This window comes from Hemiscyllium ocellatum, chromosome 8 (genome assembly GCF_020745735.1).
Source record: "Hemiscyllium ocellatum isolate sHemOce1 chromosome 8, sHemOce1.pat.X.cur, whole genome shotgun sequence".
Lineage (NCBI taxonomy): Eukaryota > Metazoa > Chordata > Chondrichthyes > Orectolobiformes > Hemiscylliidae > Hemiscyllium > Hemiscyllium ocellatum.
Window position 1 is genome coordinate 113827103 of NC_083408.1, and position 14882 is coordinate 113841984.

The following is a 14882-nucleotide window of genomic DNA, read 5'->3' on the forward strand; positions in this document are numbered from 1 at the left end:
TTTTTAATAACTATAATTTATCTGAGTTAGTTATAAAATTAATGTCATTCGCTATTTTTGTTAACTTGAGAGATCTGTTTGGCTTATTTCTTCATATGGTTATACACGTTCGTGCACATATTGAATTACATAATCACATATTTAAAAAGAAAACAAATTCCCTTCTTACCAAACTCAACAGCGGAAAGGGAGGAACGTTTTCATTGTTCTCAACTTGGTTGTAACAATATTTAATACATTAAAACATCACAAGGATTTCTGTAGGATGGATGCATAGCAGAATGTCAGCGGTCCTGTGACACCAGGTTATAGTCCAACAGGTTTATTTGAAATTTCATAGGTTTGGAATGCTACTCCTTCATCAGCTGAAGTAGAGGGAAGTGCATGGGCATAGAATTTATTGGCAGAGATTTAATTGTAAGATAATTCTAGGTAATTAAGTGTCAAAATATAGTACAAATGGTGTGAATGGCCTGTCAGCAGGCTGAATAACCAGTCTCTGCAGCTGATCAAAAGTGTCAGACGGTGTGAGTAAAGTGTCAACAGCTGAATAGCAAACGAAGGGATGACCTAGGAACAGATTAACTAATAATTTGTAATTATCTCTCTGCCTTAATTAGTCAGTTCATGGGTCATCTCCTTCACTTGCTATCTTTTGACACTCTTAATTACCTGGAATTATTTACCATTATCTTTCCACCTATAAATTCCGTGCCTGTGCACGTCCCTCCACTTCACCTGATGAAGGAGCAGCGCACCGAAAGCTTGTGATTTCAAATAAACAATAACCTGGTGTCATGTGACTTCTGACACTGTTCAACCCAGTCCAACACTGGCACCTCCATATCATAATAGAATGTGACACTGAGGCACATGTGGGAGTATGAAATCAGATGCACTGTAAGCTTGCTTAAAGAGGTTGATATAAGGTGCACGTTAAAGGAAGAGAGACGAGTAGAGAGATAATAGTTATAGGGAAGGAATTCCAGAGTTTAGAGCCCAAGCATTTGATGGCATGACCACCGTAATGGAAAAATTTAAAATCCATGATACTCTACCAGGCAGAATTAGTTAACATAATTATCTCAAACGGTTTTGGTGCTCAAGGTGATTGCAAAGACAGTGATGAGTGAGACCATGGAGGGATTTGCAAACACCATTTCACGTATCTTCCACATTTCCCTTTAACATTTGCCAAAAACAAGAGCCTCAAATGTTTCTCAGCTGTGACAAGATGTCTGAAAAGATTAACCTGAAATATTAACTCTCTTCCTCTTTCCACAGATGGTGCCTGACCCACTGACAATTTCCAGTGTTTTCTCTTTTGATTTCAGATTTTCGCCATCCTTTGCTTTACCAGTTTGTTTCTTCCAGTTGCTTACGTTTTGTGTGCCCTACTACTTTCTGAGATTTCAGCACTCCCCCAGTTTTAATCCTACTACCACCACATCAGCTGATGCAGCCCAAAGTTCTGAGATTCCTTCACTCAATCGTTCTACCTCTCCACCTTATCCATCATACTCATTAGAACCTGCAACTTTAAGTTAGCTCTTGGTCATCTGTACCACTCAGGTTGTGTTTGGTAAAGTTCCTGTGAAGTGCCTTTGGAGGTTTTACTGCATTAAAGATGTTACATAAATGTCTCTTTGCAATCTGCTACTTTTCCCATGCTCACAGAGTTTCATAGAATCACACGGTACACAAGAGGCCCTTCAGCCCATTGAATGTCTACTGCCAACATTTTCTTCCGAATGCACAAATGATATTTCTTATTTTCCTATACCCCTGAATGATATCCCGTGATCCACTTCCCCTAATAATGCCAATTTTATCAATCCACAAAAAGGGAAGACTTTAAATTATATACAGCCTTCACAACAACCATATATCTTAAAAACACAATCTGTCCAACTAGTGCTTTTGAAGTTGTAATGTTGGAAAAGCAGCAGCTAATTGGTACTTAAGCTCCCACAAACAGCAATGTAATAATGAATATATGTTGTGGTTTAGATTGAGGGAGAAGAGGAGAAAGTGAGGTCTGCAGATGCTGGAGATCAGAGCTGAAAATGTGATGCTGGAAAAGCACAGCATCCAAGGAACATCCTGATGAAGGGCTTATGCCCGAAACGTCGAATTTCCATTGAGGGAGAAGAGTTTGGAAAGAGTGCCAAGGAGTCTTTTACATCCCTCAGAGAGGGGAAGATGGGCCTTTTTGTTTTTGTTCATGGGATGTGGATGTCACTAGCTGGGCCAGCATTTATCGCCCATCCCTAATTGCTCTTGAGAAAGTGGAGGTGGGCTGTTATCTTGAACTGCAGTATTCGCTGGGGTGCAATGACACCTACAATGCTGGTGGAAAGGGTGTTCCAGGAACTTAACCATGAAGGAATGGAGAGATATTTCAAATCTGATCGTGTATGACTTGACAGAGTAGGGCCGGGTACCCTCTCATCTTCCTCCTAGCTACACAGCACCCCCTGAGGCCCAAAGCAGGCAGCGACTTCTGGAACTGGAAGTTGATGCCAGGAGCTGTGGGTGTGGAACACTGGAAAGAGAACGATGTTTGGAGACTTCAGTGTATCACCTTGACTGAAAAACAGGGCGTCCAGCAATGCAGCACTCATACTGTGCAAGAATGTCAGTGCCGTTTTTTTCACTTCAGTCTTAGACTTGGATCGAACCTTGGGACAGCCTATATAATGTAAAGGTCTTGAAAACTTCAATGAGTCCGGCATCCACTGATTTTTGGAGATGGTTAATTCCAAATCCCAACACAACTGTGTGAAAAGCACGATTTCACACTGAAATGACCCGGCTCTAAGATTCCACTGGCCTCGCTTCCTCCACCACCTTTCTATTGTATCAGCCCTTTCATCATTTTAAAGACTCAATTAGATCAACCCATAATCCTCCAAACTCTCAGGAATGCAAATCATGTTTGTGTAAGATTAAATGCCACTTGCAATTATGCATTTACTACACAGATTGTACATTTCCAACAGTTTTCTGGGCACTTTAAGCACTCTACAAACAATTGACCCATATTCTGAAAGAGTTAATGACAGCCTCCCAATTCGAGTCCTCAATTCAATACATTAAAGTATCTCGATCAATCAATCTTCATCAAGGTCAGAATTTTGATAAGTATCCACCTGTACTGGTGACATTCAGATATTTGAGGCCAACATGACTTGATAGCTGGAAGATTAAATGTGGAGAAACAAATGTGTGGAAACAGGTTTGTGGTATTCACTGGGGGAGTCACTGATTGAAGTGGAGAGCAGTTCAGCATTTAAGAATATTTTAGATTGGTGGCTGACAGCAAGAGAGAATAAAGGGATATCGGAACAGGCTAATGGATGCGGATTACTGGTTGTATGTGGGAGGAATGGCATGTTGTATGTTATTCGTGGCTGTTGTATGTTGATGTATGAGTCCTTGTCCATCTGTTTGCAATTGAAGACTGCAACTGGTCATGTTTTCATTCAAGTTCTCAAACCTCAGGTCACAGCCACTTTGTGTGGAGGACAGCGAGCCCAGCTTGAGGGGAGAGTGAGCCCTTAGTTACTTTTCTGAGGTGAGCACAGGACCCTGGAATCAGTGCCTGGTACACCGAAGGACGTGACATCAGAGCCACAGGCCCAGTGGTGGATGATGGCACCTGAAAATCGGTCACTTTGTCATTGGTTATGTCTGGCACTGACTGTGGTTGTTCTGAGCTGTCTCAGATTTCGTACGTAAATGGACTTCTCCTTAAGCTACCCCTTTTCATTTTTTCTCTTATTCTTAAACTATCAATATTTTTTTCATATTCATTCATGGGATGAGGACATCGCTGGCTGAGTCAGCATTTAATGCCCATCTCTAATTACCCAGACGGCAGATAAGAATCAACCACATTGCTGTGGGTCTGGAATCACATATAGGTCAGACCAGGTAAGGATGGCAGATTTCATTGGAGTCTCTCGGAAGACTTCGCGACGGCTGGTGGGTAAGTTTGGTCGTTTATTTAATAGTTAAAAATTTAAAGTTTTCCTTTAAAAAAGCGGTAGCAGACCCGGAAGGCGCGCTAGGTTACCTGGGTAAGGTTTTTTTTCCTCTCCCCTTATTTAAACGCGGGCTCCGAGTTGTAGGCCTCAGTCTCTCGGAAGACTTCGCGACGGCTGGTGGGTAAGTTTGGTCGTTTATTTAATAGTTAAAAATTTAAAGTTTTCCTTTAAAAAAGCGGTAGCAGACCCGGAAGGCGCGCTAGGTTACCTGGGTAAGGATTTTTTTTCTCTCCCCTTATTTAAACGCGGGCTCCGAGTTGTAGGCCTCAGTCTCTCGGAAGACTTCGCGACGGCTGGTGGGTAAGTTTGGTCGTTTATTTAATAGTTAAAAATTTAAAGTTTTCCTTTAAAAAAGCGGTAGCAGACCCGGAAGGCACGCTAGGTTACCTGGGTAAGGTTTTTTTTTCTCTCCCCTTATTTAAACGCGGGCTCCGAGTTGTAGGCCTCAGTCTCTCGGAAGACTTCGCGACGGCTGGTGGGTAAGTTTGGTCGTTTATTTAATAGTTAAAAATTTAAAGTTTTCCTTTAAAAAAGCGGTAGCAGACCCGGAAGGCGCGCTAGGTTACCTGGGTAAGGTTTTTTTTTCTCTCCCCTTATTTAAACGCGGGCTCCGAGTTGTAGGCCTCAGTCTCTCGGAAGACTTCGCGACGGCTGGTGGGTAAGTTTGGTCGTTTATTTAATAGTTAAAAATTTAAAGTTTTCCTTTAAAAAAGCGGTAGCAGACCCGGAAGGCGCGCTAGGTTACCTGGGTAAGGTTTTTTTTTCTCTCCCCTTATTTAAACGCGTAGGCGAGTCACCCGAGGCACTACTCGTGTAGTGCCTCCCACCCTTCCACCTCCTCTAACCTAATAATAAGACCAATTGTGACTAGCGGGTAAGTGCTGCATTTTCCTTGTTTGTTTCTTTAGATTTAGTTGGTTTTTGTTGTTTTTTAAGGAAAGCTTACTTTTAGAGGGATGGCAGTGCAGAGAGGGCAATGTTCCTCTTGCAACATGTATGAGGTGAGGGAAGCCATCAGCGTCCCTGCTGAGTACACTTGCAAGAAGTGCACCCATCTCCAGCTCCTCCAAACCCGTGTTAGGGAACTGGAGCTGGAGTTGGATGAACTGCGGATCATTCGGGAGGCAGAGGAGGTCATAGATCGGAGCTATAGGCAAGTAGTTACTCCGAAAGTTCAAGATAGATGGGTGACAGTGAGGGGGAGTGGGAGGAGGAAGCCAGTGCAGGGACCCCCTGCGGTCATTCCCCTCAAGAACAAGTATACCGTTTTGGATACTTGTGGGGGGGATGACTTACCAGGGGCAAGCAACGAGGTTCAGGCCTCTGGCACGGAGCCTGGCCCCGTTGCTCAGAAGGGTAGGGTGGAGAAAGGTAGAGCAATTGTTCTTGGGGACTCGATAGTGAGGGGTACAGACAGGCGGTTTTGTGGGGGCGACAGGGACTCACGTTTGGTACGTTGCCTCCCAGGTGCAAGGGTACGTGATGTCGCTGATCGTGTTTTCCGGGTCCTTAAGGGGGAGGGGGAGCAGCCCCAGATCGTGGTCCACGTTGGCACCAACGATATAGGTAGGAAGAAGGGTGAGGATGTAAGGCAGGCTTTCAGGGAGCTAGGTTGGAAGCTCAGAGTTAGAACAAACAGAGTTGTAGTCTCTGGTTTGTTACCCGTGCCACGTGATAGAGAGTCGAGGAACAGGGAGAGAGAGCAGTTAAATGCGTGGCTACAGGGATGGTGCAGGAGGGAGGGATTCCGGTTTCTGGATAACTGGGGTCCTTTCTGGGGAAGGTGGGACCTCTATAAAAAGGATGGTCTACACTTGAACCTGAGGGGCACCAGTATCCTTGGGGGGAGGTTTGCTAGTGCTCTTTGGGAGGGTTTAAACTAACTCCGCGGGGGCATGGGAACCAGGACTGTAGCTTTAGGGTACAGGACCTTGAGTGTAGGGAGGTTAGGAATAATGCAGCGATCTCTAAGGAGGGTGCCTGTAACCAGAAAGGTGGATTGAAGTGTGTATACTTCAATGCCAGAAGTATAAGGAATAAGGTAGGTGAACTTGCAGCGTGGGTTGGTACCTGGGACTTCGATGTTGTGGCCATTACAGAGACGTGGGTAGAACAGGGACAAGAATGGCTGTTGCACGTTCCAGGGTTCAAATGTTTTAGTAGGATCAGACATGGGGGTAAAAAAGGGGGAGGCGTGGCATTACTTGTCAAAGACAGTATCACAGCAGTGGAATGGACGATGGAAGAGGACTTGCCATCTGAGGTAGTTTGGGCTGAGGTTAGAAATAGGAAAGGTGAGGTCACCCTGTTAGGTGTTTTCTACAGGCCTCCTAATAGTCCTAGAGAAGTAGAGGATAATATTGCGAGGATGATTCAGGAAAAGAGTGAAGGTAGCAGGGTGGTTGTTATGGGGGACTTTAACTTCCCAGATATTGACTGGGAGAGCTATAGCTCGAGTTCATTAGATGGGTCGGTGTTTGTACAATGTGTGCAGGAGGGTTTCCTGACACAATATGTCGACAGGCCAACAAGAGGGGAGGCTATATTGGATTTGGTTCTAGGTAATGAACCAGGCCAGGTGTTAGACTTGGAGGTAGGTGAGCACTTCGGGGACAGTGACCACAACTCGGTGACTTTTACTTTAGTGATGGAGAGGGATAATCGTGTGCCGCAGGGCAAGAGCTATAGCTGGGGGCAGGGAAATTATGATGCAGTGAGGCATGACTTAGGATGTGTGGATTGGAAAAACAGGCTTCAAGAGAAGAACACTAATGAGATGTGGGGAGTGTTCTCGATAGGTATGTACCAGTCAGGCATGGTGTAAAGGGCCTTGTGAGGCAGCCGTGGTTTAGTAAGGAATTGGAGTCCCTTGTGAAAGGGAAGAAGGCGGCATATGTAAAGATGAGGCGTGAAGGTTCAGTAGGGGCGATTGAGAGTTATAAGGTAGCCAGGAAGGAGCTAAAGAGGGAGCTAAGAGAAGCGAGAAGGGGACATGAAAAGTCTTTAGCTGGTAGGATTAGGGAAAACCCAAAGGCTTTCTATAGGTATGTCAAGAATAAAAGGATGACTAGGGTAGGTATCGGTCCAGTCAAGGATAGTAGTGGGAAGTTGTGTGTGGAGGCGGAGGAGATTGGAGAGACATTAAATCAGTACTTTTCATCAGTATTCACTCAGGAACAGGACACTGTTGCTGATGTGAATATGGAATCACAAATAATTAGAATGGATGCCCTGGAAATATGCAGGGAAGAGGTTTTGGGAATATTGGAAAGGATGAATATAGATAAGTCTCCTGGGCCTGATGGCATTTACCCCAGGATCCTATGGGAAGCTAGGGAGGAGATAGCAGAGCCATTGGCCTGGATTTTTATGTCGTCGTCAACAGGAATAGTACCAGAGGACTGGAGGATAGCGAATGTGGTCCCATTGTTCAAGAAAGGGAGTAGGGATAGCCCTAGCAACTATAGGCCAGTGAGTCTGACTTCAGTGGTGGGCAAAGTCTTAGAGAGAATGGTAAGGGATAAGATTTATGAACATCTGGGTAGGAATAACGTGATCAGGGATAGCCAGCATGGTTTTGTGAAGGGCAGGTCGTGCCTCACAAACCTTATTGAGTTCTTTGAGAAGGTGACCAAGGAAGTGGATGAGGGTAAAGCAGTAGATGTTGTGTATATGGATTTTAGTAAGGCGTTCGATAAGGTTCCCCATGGTAGGCTAATGCTAAAACTTCGGAGGTATGGCATTGAGGATACATTAGAGGTTTGGATTAGGAATTGGCTGGCTGGAAGGAGACAGAGGGTAGTAGTTGATGGATTATGTTCATCTTGGAGCGCAGTTACTAGCGGTGTACCACAAGGATCTGTTTTGGGACCATTGCTTTTTGTTATCTTTATAAATGATCTAGAGGAAGGACTTGAAAGCTGGGTAAGCAAGTTTGCGGATGACACAAAAGTCGGTGGAGTTGTGGATAGTGAGGAAGGAAGTGGTAGGTTACAGCGGGATATAGATAAGTTGCAGAGCTGGGCGGAAATGTGGCAAATGGAATTCAATGTAGCTAAGTGTGAAGTCGTTCACTTTGGTAGGAATAACAAGATGATGGATTACTGGGCTAATGGTAGGCTACTTGGTAGTGTGGATGAGCAGAGGGATCTTGGTGTCCATGTACACAGATCTCTGAAAGTTGCCACCCAGGTAAATAGTGCTGTGAGGAAGGCATATGGTGTACTGGGCTTTATTGGCAGAGGAATTGAGTTCCGGAGTCCTGAGGTCATGTTGCAGTTGTATAAGACTCTGGTGCGGCCTCATCTGGAGTATTGTGTGCAGTTTTGGTCGCCATACTATAGGAAGGATGTGGAAGCTTTAGAACGAGTGCAGAGGAGGTTTACCAGGATGTTGCCTGGAATGGTAGGAAAATCTTATGAGGAAAGGCTGAGGCACTTGGGGCTGTTCTCATTGGAGAAGAGAAGGTTTAGGGGAGATCTGATAGAAGTGTATAAGATGATTAGGGGTTTAGATAGGGTAGATACTAGGAACCTTTTACCGCTAATGGAGTCAGGTGTTACTAGGGGACATAGCTTTAAATTAAGGGGTGGTAGGTATAGGACAGATGTTAGGGGTAGATTCTTCACACAGCGGGTTGTGAGTTCATGGAATGCCCTGCCCGTATCAGTGGTGAACTCTCCTTCTTTATGGTCATTTAAGCGGGCATTGGATAGGCATTTGGAAGTTATTGGGCTAGTATAGGTTAGGTAGGATTCGGTCGGCGCAACATCGTCGAGCGCTGTATCCTTCTATGTTCTATGTTCTATGCTCTATTTCCTTCCTGAAAGGGCATTATTGACCCTGACTGGTTTTTCCTGACAAGGGAATCATTGTCACCATTAAACTCTTAATTCCAGATTATTATTGAATTCAAATTCCCACTGTGGCAGAATTTGAACCTGGATCTCCAGGATATTACCTGGGTTTCTTGATTAATAGTCCAGCAATAATATCACTAGGTCATCGTCATGGTGACGAATGAAAGCGTTTCACTGTATTTTGTTGTATTTTGTACCATAAAATACAATTCACAATAAATAAATCAAATCCAAAACAAATCAAATCTTTGATTTCATCTACTGTCAAAGCCAATAAGGCCTAGTCATATGTCCTCAGGAACCTGCTGCTGATTTAATTTTCCAGTCTTTTTACTGGCTCCTGGTCTCCTTTGACCTGTAATCTTACACAATTTGTAAAAACTAACAAAAAGGATTTCACAAAACACCAAAGAAATTAGAAACAAAATCAAGAGTTGCTGGAAATCATCAGCAGGTCTGCGGAGAGAAATCAGAGATAATGTTTCAGGTCCAGTGACCCTCCTTCCGAACTGATTGTGGTTAGGGAAAGGTTGCTGGAGAAAGTGGGGTGGTGGGGTGATGAACAATCAATAGGAAGACATGGAGCCCGGATAGAAAAACAATCCGGCAGACAAAGGGCTGATACAGGTCTGGAGAATGAATAGCTGCTAATGGGAACCATAAGGGGCTGATAATAGGTTATTTGTGGAAACGGAGAGAAAAAAATTCCCCTGCAACCCGGTTATTCCTGGGCCTTCAAATTCCCTTCAGGAGAATCCATCATTAGATGAATTAGGTTATATTTGAATATAGTTGAAAATGTGTTGCTGGTTAAAGCACAGCAGGTCTGGCAGCATCAGGATGCTGCCTGACCTGCTGTGCTTTAACCAGCAACACATTTTCAACTGTGATCTCCAGCATCTGCAGACCTCATTTTTTACCCGAAGAGTTTAACCTACTGCGAATCCTCTTGCAAGGATGCCTTCCTTGAAGAAGCTCTCTTCCTCCCTCCCTTGGATGCTGCCTGACCTGCTGTGCTTTAACCAGCAACACATTTTCAACTGTGATCTCCAGCATCTTTTTTTACCCCTATATTTGAATATAGTCATTAACTGTTGTAATTTTGTAAGTACAGCATCAATTTGCCCACCATAAGTTCCCACACACAGTAATGTGATAAAGGTCAGATAAACTATATTTTCCATGGTGTGGGTTGAAGGATAAATATTAGCCAGGACACTAGAATGATCCCCTTTGCCGTTCTACAAAACAGTACCATGAAACCAAATAAATTTTCAAACGGGTTCAATATCTCATCTGCATCTCGTCAGTACTGCACCGAAGATCAGAAGATTTGAAGCCAGAACATTTGGCCTCAGAAACAAGAGCACCAGTCGTTCACTGACAGATGACTCTACACTTACAGAACCTGGGAACCCAATTTTAACTCAATCAACACCCAACCCCTCCGACAGTTAAAATTCAAACTTGTTTAAATTCATCTGTTTGAAATTGAGCAAGTATTTCTTTGCTTGTTGAACTAGAATCGTATAAGGGATCATAAAAAGCATTCCTGCTTTGAACACGGAACTGCACTGGAACCTTTTGCATCTTGATTTTAATATTGAAGAATCCCTTTGAGATATGTAAGTGAACAATGTCGTTTTCAAGGCTAGACAGAATATTCTAGGCTTTGTTCTGACAAAGGATAATAAGGTTATTACTGACTGGAGCTCTCCGAAGGTCTGACTCAACTCTCTTCCAAACTGCATCAATCATATGCTATTGGAATTGCATTAATGTAGCTGGTAGCTGGTTGGGCTAGAATGCAAGTGACCTAATCAAGAAGTCTGGCTTTTGCTGATGTCATGACTCATTGATGGACAATAGGATCACTCTGGGTGCCACAACTTATTCATGCTAACATTTTCAATATACGCTTTACCTGTGAACCATGGTGAGTAAAACATAGAAATAACACACAGGTATATTTTTTAATCAGGGGAAATCAGGAGGACAAAAAGGGGACATGAGATAGCTTTGGCAAATAGAGTTAAGGAGAATCCAAAGGGTTTTTACAAATACATTAAGGACAAAAGGGTAACTGGGGATGGAATAGGACCGCTCAAAGGTCAACAAGGAGGCTTTGTGTGGAGGCGCAGGAGATGGCGGAGATAATAAACGAGTATTTTGCATCAGTGTTTACTGTGGAAAAGCACATGGAAGACATGGAATGTAGGGAAATAAATGGTGACGTCTTGAAAAATGTCCATAGTACAGAGGAGGAAGTGCTAGATGTCTTGAAATGCATAAATCCCCAGGATAAATCCCCAGGACCTGATCAGTTGTACCTTAGAATTCTGTGGGAAGCTAGGGAAGTGATTGCTGGGCCCCTTGCTGAGATATTTGTATCATTGATAGTTACAGGTGAGGTGCTGGAAGACTGGAGGTTGGCAAACGTGGGGTGCCACTGTTTAAGAAGGGTGGTAAAGACAAGCCAGGGATCTATAGACCAGTGAGACTGACGTCAGTGGTGGGCAAGTTGTTGGAGGGAATCCTGAGGAGGGATATTCATTATTTGGGATAGTCAACATGGCTTTGTGCATGGGAGATCATGTCTCACAAACTTGATTGCGTTTTTTAAAGAAGTAACAAAGAGGATTGATGAGGGCAGAGCGGTGGATGTGATCTATATGGACTTCAGTAAGGCATTCGATAAGGTTCCCCATGGGAGACTGAACTGAATTGAATTGAATTGAATTTATTGTCACATGTACTGAGGCACAGTGAAAAGCTTTGACTTGCGAGCAATACAGGGAGATCCCAGAGTTAAGTAGCATAGATAAGTAAATAACAGGTAAACAGCGGCAAAAACAAAAACACAGGTACAGGCGAATGTTAAGGGTTTGTGAGTCCATTCAGTATTCTAACAACAGTTGGGTAGAAACTGTTTTGAACTGGCTGGTGTGTGTGTTCAGGCTTCTGTACCTTCTCCCCGATGGTAGAGGTTGTAGCATCTTTGAGAATGCTGGCGGCCTTTCCTTTACAGCGGGGCCTGGCAGATGGATTCTATAGATGGGAGGTTGGCTCTTGTGATTGTCCGGGCCGAGTTCACCACTCTCTGTAACCGTCTCCGATCTCGAATGGTACAGTTGCCATACCAGGTAGTGATACATCCAGACAGAATGCTCTCGATGGCGCACCTATAAAAGTTGGCAAGGGTATTTGCCATCATACCAAATTCCCTCAGCTGCCTGAGGAAAACGAGATATTGTTGGGCCTTTGTAATCAGTGCGTCCCCTTGAAGAATCCAAGAAAGCTTGTTGTGGATGACCACTCCCAGGAGCTTGACACTCTCCACTTGTTCCACCTCTGTGCTGTTAATGTGTAGGGGGGCATGAGTAACATCCCACGAAAGTCAATAATGAGTTCCTTGGTTTTGCCAGCATTGAGAGCTAGGTTGTTCTCAGTGCACCATTTTTCCAGGTCTTCCAACTCCTGTCTGTAGTCTGTTTCGTCGCCATCTGAGATTCAACCGGCTATGGTGGTGTCATCAGCGAACTTGTAAATGGCATTAGTCTGGTATTTGGCAATGCAGTCATGGGTATACAGTGAGTACAGTAGGGGGCTGAGTACGCACCCCTGGGGGCTCCAGTGTTGAGTGTTAGTGAGGATGAAATATTGTCCCCAATCTTCACTGATTGTGGCCTGTGGGTCAGGAAACTGAGGATCCAGTTGCAGAGAGTGGGGTTTAGTCTGAGATCACTAAGTTCAGTAATCAGTCTCCAGGGGATAATAGTGTTGAAGGCTGAACTGTAGTCAATGAGTAGGATTCTTACATAGCTGTTCTTGGTGTCAAGGTGTTCTAGGGAGAAGCGAAGGGCAAGTGATATGGCATCTGACGTGGATCTGTTGGTCCAATAGGCAAATTGGAGTGGGTCAAGGGTAATGGGGAGTCTGGAGTTGATTAATGCCATGGCCAGCCTTTCAAAGCATTTCATGCCCACTGAAGTTAGGGCTACTGGGCGGTTGTCATAAAGACATGCTGCATGAACCTTCTTAGGCACAGGGATGATAACATAGAACTTAAGACCATAAGACATAGGAGTGGAAATAAGGCCATTCAGCCCATCGAGTCCACTCCGCCATTCAAACATGGCTGATGGGCATTTCAACTCCACTTACCAGCATTCTCCCCGTAGCCCTGAATTTCTTGAGACATAAGAATTTATCAATTTCTGCCTTGAAGACATTTAGCGTCCCGGCCTCCACTGCACTCTGCGGCAATGAATTCCACAGGCCCGCCACTCTCTGGCTGAAGAAATGTCTCCGCATTTCTGTTCTGAATTGACCCCCTCTAATTCTAAGGCTGTGTCAACGGGTCCTAGTCTCCTCACCTAACAGCAACAATTTCCTAGCGTCCACACTTTCCAAGCCATGTATTATCTTATAAGTTTCTATTAAATTTCCCCTTAATCTTCTAAACTCCAATGAATGCAATCCCAGGATCCTCAGCCATTCCTCGTATGTTTGACCTACCATTCCAGGGCTCATCCGTGTGAATCTCCATGTACATGCTCCAGTGCCAGTATGTCCTTCCTGAGGTGTGGGGACCAAAACTGGACACAGTACTCCAAATAAGACCTAACCAGAGCTTTATAAAATCTCAGTAGCACAATGGTACTTTTATATTCCAACCCTCTTGAGATAAATGACAACATTGCATTCGCTTTCTTAATCACGGACTCAACCTGCATGTTTACCTTTAGAGAATCCTCAACTAGCACTCCCAGATCCCTTTGTACTTTGGCTTTACGAATGTTCTCACCGTTTAGAAAGTAGTCTATGCTTTTATTCTTTTTTCCAAAGTGCAAGACCTCACATTTGCTCACATTGAATTCCATCAGCCATTTCCTGGACCACTCTCCCAAACTGTCTAGACCCTTCTGCAGCCTCCCCACTTCCTCAGTACTACCTGCCTGTCCACCTAACTTTGTATCATCGGCAAGCTTCGCTAGAATGACCCCAGTCCCTTCATCCAGATCATTAATATATAACGTGAACAGCTGCGGCCCCGACACTGAATCCTGCGGGACACCGCTTGTCACTGGCTGCCATTCTGAAAAAGAACCTTTTATCCCAACTCTCTGTCTTCTGTCAGACAGCCAATCCTCAATCCATACCAGTAGCTCACCTCGAACACCATGGACCCTCACCTTGCTCAGCAGCCTCCCGTGTGGCACCTTATCAAAGGCCTTTTGGAAGTCTAGATAGACCACATCCACTGGGTTTCCCTGATCTAACCTACTTGTCACCTCTTCAAAGAATTCCAACAGGTTTGTCAGACATGACCTCCCCTTACTAAATCCATGTTGACTTGTTCTAATCCGACTCAGCTCTTCCAAGAATTTAGAAACCTCATCCTTAACGATGGATTCTAGAATTTTACCAACAACCAAGATTAGGCTAATTGGCCTATAATTTTCCATCTTTTGTCTTGATCCTTTCTTGAACAAGGGGGTTACAACAGCAATCTTCCAATCATCTGGGACGTTCCCTGACTCCAGTGACTTTTGAAAGATCTCAACCAATACCTCCACTATTTCCTCAGCCACCTCCCTCAGAACTCTAGGATGTAGCCCATCGGGGCCAAGAGATTTATCAATTTTAAGACCTTTTAGCTTTTCTAGCACTTTCTCTTTTGTAATGGCAACCATACTCAACTCAGCCCCCTGACTCCCTTTAATTGTTGGGATATTACTCATGTCTTCCACTGTGAAGACTGACGCAAAGTACTTGTTAAGTTCTCCTGCTATTTCCTTATCTCCCATCACTAGGCTTCCAGCATCAGTTTGAAGTGGCCCAATGTCTACTTTTGCATGTCGTTTGTTTCTTATGTATTGAAAGAAACTTTTACTATCATTTCTAATATTACTGGCTAGCCTACCTTCATATTTGATCCTCTCCTTCCTTATTTCTCTCTATGTTATCCTCT